Raw genomic sequence first — 6707 nt, forward strand, 5'->3', positions numbered from 1 at the left:
AACAATGTCTTACAGGGCTTATACTGAATTCAATATTGTGTAACTATATTAATTCAACAGCGAACCTAAAAATTTTATAGCCACTTTTGAAAGAGATATATCTTTGCTCTGGAAACTGTTACTGAGTATGTTAAAGCTGTAATGAAATGCTTCTTTTAAAAAAATAAATTAAATTAAATTAAAAAATCTTTTCTATCTCATTTATAAAGAATGTCACTAGCGTTCCAAAATAAATATTTTAGTATCACCTCAAACTTGTTGAGTAATAATGAAGGAGTAAAGGGAAGGAGAATGGGCAGGAGAAAGGGGATTGGTGGTTCCCCTACAACGAGACATGAAAGAATAAATAATAAAGATGATCTTAGCCTTGACTGTCAACTTGACACAGCCGAGGGTCACCTAAGAAAGGAGACTCAATTCAGGGATTTCCTAGATCAGATTGGCTTTTGGGCATATCTGTGGGGAGATTGTTTTGATTGTTAATTGATGTAGGAGGGCTCAGCCCACTGTCGGTGGCACCATCCCCTGGGTTAGTGGTTCTGGGCTGTATTCAAAATGCTAGCTAAGCATGTGCCCGTGAGAGAGCCAGCAAGCAGTGTTCCTCCGTGGTTTCTGCTTCAAGAGTGCTTGACTCAATCCTGACTTCTTTCAGTGGATTGTGACCTTGGAAACGTAAGCCAAATACACCCTTTCCTCCCCCACGTTACTTTTGGTCATAGGATTTGTCACAGTAATGTAAAGGAAACGAACAAAGCCAAGTCAGGCAGGATGGCTTATAATTTAGATGTTTATATTTCTCTCTCACCCAGAGTGAGAAAGTGGGAGAATAAAAGTGTGGGTTAGGAAGAGAGAGAAAGAGATTCAGCAAAGCATTAACCCATCTGGAACAATCAGAATTCAAACAAATGTGAATCAAGCAAAAAGTTCTTTTCATATTCTATGTTAGAAAGACTAGAGAGTGGCTAGTTTTGCTTTCTATTTCCATGAAAGTGATAATCAAAAGACTTTTGTGTTTTTATGAAAGTATGTTTACCATTTTTATCTTATGTGCATGAATGCTATGCCTGTATGTATGTAAGAGCACCCATGTCCTGCAATGCCCATGGGTGTCAGAAGAGGGCGTCAGATCCTCTGGAACTGAAGTTACAGATGATTGTTAGCTGCCATGTGGTTGCTGGGATTCGAACCCCAGTCCTCTGCAGGAGCAGCCAATGCTCTTAACCACTGAACCATCTCTGCAGCCCTGTTTGTTTGTATTTTTGAGGTTGGGTATTCCCTTTTGTTTTGTGATTTATTGATCAGTAGCCAAATGCAGCTACATGACAAATCTTGAAGGAAGACCACGTCTAGCCATATTCTTTGCTAAAGAATATGACTAGTATTCTTAAATCAAGGTTGACAAAAGGAAATGACAGTATGTTTGTTTTTTAATGTATACCAGTTCTCAAGCTTGAAGTACATTTCATGACTTGGTCTTGGACAGTTTGTTTTACTTCACCTTTCTGATGCCTTCAGATTTTTCTAGAGCCAGTCAAATACCCTCACACCATAATAATCCAAAGTTCCAAAAAGCTGCTCTACTGAGAACCTAACCGCATTGCTAGTTAGAGTATGCTTGTTGGGAAAACCATGCCTTGACATTTTTATCATTACACCCGAACCACAATCTTCAGATCATAAATACCCCCAGGTCCCCGAGGCTGTCCCAGGTCATGAGTTCTGTTTCAGGTTTGCCTTGGGAATGTTTTGCTTTCTTACAACTTCTTCACCATATCTATTGTTTTCTGATTCAAAAATTTAACTACTATTAACTGTCACAATGGAATTCAATGTCATTCCTGAAATTCCATACAAAATGGAGAAACATTTGTTCAAGGGTTGTTTCTGCAATGAAGCTTTATTTTGGTAATCTTGACTTCTCTCAGGTTTCAGATAACTGGAGTAAAAAGGTCATCCAAAGAATATTATCAAATTTCATAATACATAATCAGATGAAAGATTTTTTTTATGGAACGTTAAAAAGAAACGAAAAGCAAATGAATAATTCCACACGTCCGTCCCAAGTCGTGTTAAAATGCTGGGTGCTTTTTCAACAAATATAACTTTCTCCTTGAGCATAAATTTTGTGCATGTGAATTACCAGTTCATCATTTTTTAATGAAGCTGTGTTTGTGGCCTGCACATGTGTGTACGTGTCCGTGCTAGGGTGTATGTACATGTGCATGTGTATGCATAAGAGGCCTAGGTTGATGTCAGGAATCTTCCTCAGTCACTCTTCTATCCTGTTCTTTGAGGCAGTGTCTCCCAGTCAAACCCAGAGTTGGTTGATATGGCTAATCTGGCTAAGTAGCTTGCTCTGATGAATCTGTTATATTTGCCTTCTGAGGTGACGCACAGAAGCCACCATGTCCCTCTGACATCTACATGGCTTCTGGGATTTAAACTCTAGTGCTCAGGCTTGCATAGCACTAACTGCAGAGCCATCTCCCCAGAACTGCTGACTCATTCTCTAAGAGGCAGCATAGATCTAACACTCAGAGGTCTTTTTCTCTTCTGATGAAAATATCTTCTCGTTGAGTCTTCTTCAATGCCACACGGATCTTTAAAGACTTTGGCTGTGAAGACTACACAGCTCTCTGTTGTAAAATTTTTTTTAAAGCACCACTGATATAAGTATCCATTCTTTGCTCCATCATTCATAGCCATCAGAAACCCGGAGCCTGGGCTATAGCTCAACAAGTTTTCGGAGTCACAGATGAGGTTCTAAAGCTGAAAGTTTGCAATATCTTGTTCAAAACAGAAGGCTCCAATGTATACTTGCAAAAGCTTTGGAATAAAGGCCCCTTTGGTTTTTGTAGCTTAAAAGCAAAAAACTGAGCAATCCCATTCTAAGCCACTTGCTTTGGAGTGGAATTCAGTCAGGGTTGAGAATCCAGTGGAACTGGATTGTTTGAATGGGAAGTTTCAGGACTTTGACAGCTGGGCTGTCATCAAAATGTGATTGAATTTACCATGTATTATCTCAAGTCCTTAGGATAGGAAGTGAACCACCAGGAAATAGCACATGTGGTAGTAAAGCGGTTGACCACCCCCAAATCACAGACTTTGGCTTCTGTCACCACTGAGGGGCATTCCATTTAACACGGGGTTCCATAAAACCCCCTGTATTCTTACCCAGCGCTTGCTTACAGTAAGGTGAGGAGCTTCCATAGGTGAAGAACCATCTTGTGCATCATTATTTCAATTATTTATCAACTTTTTAAGGGATGTTCAGTGTGACCAGAGAGTATAAGTCCTAAAAGTAGACGGAAGAGGGAGCACTTGTAACTTTGAAACCACATGCTGACAAAAAAATTCATGAAGTCCACTTTATATAAGAGGGCTTCTGCTGTTTTTAAAAAACATCTCTTTTTACAGCTGCATGGAGCACCAGATGTTTTTGCTGTGAGTTTTGGGCATAGAAAATCCCTCAAGGTTCCAAACTCAAGTTGTTTCCAGAATGCCCTGCCCTCTACTCTTTCGTTTTTCACAGTATGTACACAAAACAACCCATTATTCTTACCACTATGCAACTTGGAAATCAGAGTAATCCTCTAAGCTTACAGGGGAAAAACAGAATAAAAAGAAAGCTCAAGCAAATTCTGAAGAACTTAGTAAAATATGACAAATACCTAGCAAATTGGAAAGCAGGGAACAGGCAACCAGGGGAGACACTGGAAAACAGAATGTGGGAAGTGTTTGTACTTTATGAAGAGAACTGGCTGGAAAGTAGCAAAACAACCCAACAAAACAAACAACTCTTCCCCAAGTCTCTGACCATTCGTGTGTTTTGTTTTCCATTATGCAAAACATTAGGTTTGGTTTTTATTTTCCACCAAAACATCTTGTCTTCTTCCTAACAAATGCAAACAAAATAGGGGGAATAAGACCAGGGGGGATAGAAGTCTTTACTGGTAGGTTCAATCACTTAAAATTTCCAACATTTTACTACTTTTGAACTACAGAAATGACGATTTTCTATCGTTCAACCCAATACATCTGTGAAAGAGTTGATAAGCTTGAGCTGAGTACGGACCATGGTCAAGGGTGCCACAGACTAACTGTGTCCACTTTAGTTACTCCAGTGGTGAACTTCATTCTGGTATATATACTAGATGGGTTGCCTTCTTTTGACCAAATCTAACCCATCTTTGGATTGACCATGAGCTAAAAGTAGTTTTCATATTTTCAAACTAGAATATACAACTAAACCCATATATGGCTTCCTAAAGTGTGAATGCTTACTCGCCAACATTTATAGAAAAAGTCTGCAAACAATAGAAGATAGATGAGCACTGAGATTGAGATTTTATCATTATTATCATCATCACTACTACTATTAATGCTTTAAGTAATTCTTCAGTTCCTAGAGATAATGAAAAACTTGCCTGACAATCTTTCCTTCAGATGGAAACCAACCAGCTCAGAGCCCAGACCCTCAATCTCTTAGCTTATTGATTTCTCATAGTCTTGTCCTCTACGCCCTCCTCTAAGCTGGAGGTTAAGTACCGGACAATTAGGGACAGTCACTAAATACTGAAAAATTAGAGACAACGTCTCTGTCCTAGATCCTGCTGAAATTATTTTAGCTAGCCAACTGTAACCCTGATCACCACACCTGGTACTTTTCTTCCCATGGAAACCACAGTATAACCTTTGCCTATGATTTCCCTGTCTCTTCTCTGGTATTTGACCTGTTATTCCCCAACTGCCCCATCAATGATACAGTGTGCCCTACTTCTCTTGGCATATGTGAGTTTTAAAATTATCTTTTCATTGACAATTGAGAAGTTGATTGACAGTTGATCAAATACACCCAGTTCCTCCACTACCCCCCCAACACTTTTCCAAGTTCATGGTCTCTCTCTCTCTCTCTCTCTCTCTCTCTCTCTCTCTCTCTCTCTCTTCCTCAAAACAAACTGAGTCCACTGTATGTGCCTAGGTGCAGGACCATCTACTGGAGCATGGGTAGCTTTTCCATCTATATAAGCTTTAGAGTATAGAATTGCCACTGCTTGACTATGAATGTGAATATTGAATATGAAAATCTGGAAGGTGTATAGCTTATGGACTTCCAGTATCTGGAGTAAGAAACACTTTGGGGTCAGCAACCTATCCCTGTTTTGGAGACTGTTTGGAAGGCATTGCGTTGACCCTTGGAAGCTGCCTTCCAAGCTGTACATGGTTTGCAGTCGTCATCAGCTGGAATGCATTTCCACTGGAGGCTGCCAAGAAGCTTGAGCTACGTTGTTGGAAGAGAGATGCTCAATGCGACCCAGGAGTCCAGAAGTGGAAAGTAGATATCTCACTGTTAGCGCAGGACTGCCGAATATATTAAACTTCCAGGTGCATTCCAGAATTGGAAGACCAGGAGTGTTTTTCAAACCAGACTCTAAACGGCACCCTTCGAAAATGTAGCTTGAATATAAAATGACAAATGGGAACAAGTCCTTTACATCAATTTAAAAAGTGTAATGCAGTGTTAGGGAAAGAATAGCTTTTTATGAAAGACTTTGCATGGCATCTTAATGAAGGGTTCAAGCTTCGAGGGATTTTTCTTGCTGTTAAATTGTTTTTGGTCTTATTGGCACAGCAACCTCATGTATCCTGGGAAAGTTGGAGACATTTTACAATGTTCTAAAGAGAGTTGCAAACAAAGCCTTCTTGTTGATCTAAGTAACAGGATAGAGTCAGGGGCTTTTTATTTTCATTCTTTCTTTCTTAGGTAAGATTAGCTACTGACTGGGGCAGGAAGAAAAATAAGACTCTAGGCCAATACTTCTTGAACCACTGTTTGATGCAGTTGTGGTCAATTGACTTTGTAATACTGAACATCAAGGACAATAAGTTCTACAATGAACCTTAAGTACCTAGTATGAGACCTTAATCCTAACCTCACTCAGTTTAGAAGCTGTATCTGGGGGGAAATCCTTTACTGTGGACCATACGATATTGTTTTTCATGTAGACCCTGGAAGTCGGATAAATTCCAAACACAGAAATAACATTTAACTATTACTTAGCTTCTGTTAAACAGAAAATTGGAAAATCCTCTCTTTCTTCTGTACTTCCATATTTCTAACCTTAAGGGAGTCTCTTATTGGTTGGCTTGAGATGGTTTCTGATGAAGGGGCCCATATTAGGGAGTCCTTAACTCATGAACCCGTGTTCTGGGCTTGAGACTTAATGGAGGATTTAATGTACTGTTGCGGAATTCTGTGAACCCAGCCTCTAAGCTTGCGGAGTTCAGATCTCCCACAGACTTCTCTAACCCTTCTCTAAATTAATACTATGTCTTCGCCCTTGGTCTCTGCCTCTCCTCAGTCCTCAAGTGATTTATCTGCCAAGTTTATTAACTGATCATGCTCCTTTTTATGATGCATTTCTAAAATGTCTTGATGCTATACTAACAAGTGGATCAATTGGGAGAGGAGACAGAGGTAACACTGAGGCAGCTTATGGCCACACCACACTCCGCAGCATCTGGGAGAGAGAGGGGCCAGACAGGGAAGTGGACACTGCCAGAAGATAAAATGGCAGACATTATAACTTTCTTTTTTTAAAAAAAATTATTTAATAACCACATACTTAGAAGAAGCATTTCATTACAAGAGCATCAACATATTCAATAACAATTTTCTGAGCTAAGATGCATCTCTTTCAAAATTG

This window comes from Nannospalax galili, unplaced genomic scaffold, assembly GCF_000622305.1.
Source record: "Nannospalax galili isolate Female #2095 unplaced genomic scaffold, S.galili_v1.0 scaffold781, whole genome shotgun sequence".
In the NCBI taxonomy this organism is placed as follows: Eukaryota; Metazoa; Chordata; class Mammalia; order Rodentia; family Spalacidae; genus Nannospalax; species Nannospalax galili.